Raw genomic sequence first — 371 nt, forward strand, 5'->3', positions numbered from 1 at the left:
TAAACCATCCGCAGGGATAGCCTCCCACAAGAACCTTTTCTTTCTACCTTCTTTCCCAGCAGCTCAAATTTCCACCAAGAAGAGGAACTGGGTGTGGCAAAAGAAAGTCAGTCAGGGAACCGCCTGTCACATGACAGGAGGGCGCGGAGGACCTGGGGAGCCTCGGTCCGCCCTGGCCCCGCCCCCTTGACGCCGTCGCAGTGACCCCGCCCCTCCGCCGTGGGGTGGAGCACGAGGCCCCTCCTCCAAACGGCCTTCCCTCGGAGGGCCAGTCTGGCCAGTAGGGCGGGGCGGGAGGCTCAGAGGGGCCCTGCTCTAGGGGAGGGCAGGAAAGGAGAGGACGGGTCACGTGCGGCCGGCGGCCTGAGGTC

The sequence above is a fragment of the Ovis aries genome, chromosome 25 (genome assembly GCF_016772045.2).
Source record: "Ovis aries strain OAR_USU_Benz2616 breed Rambouillet chromosome 25, ARS-UI_Ramb_v3.0, whole genome shotgun sequence".
NCBI lineage: Eukaryota > Metazoa > Chordata > Mammalia > Artiodactyla > Bovidae > Ovis > Ovis aries.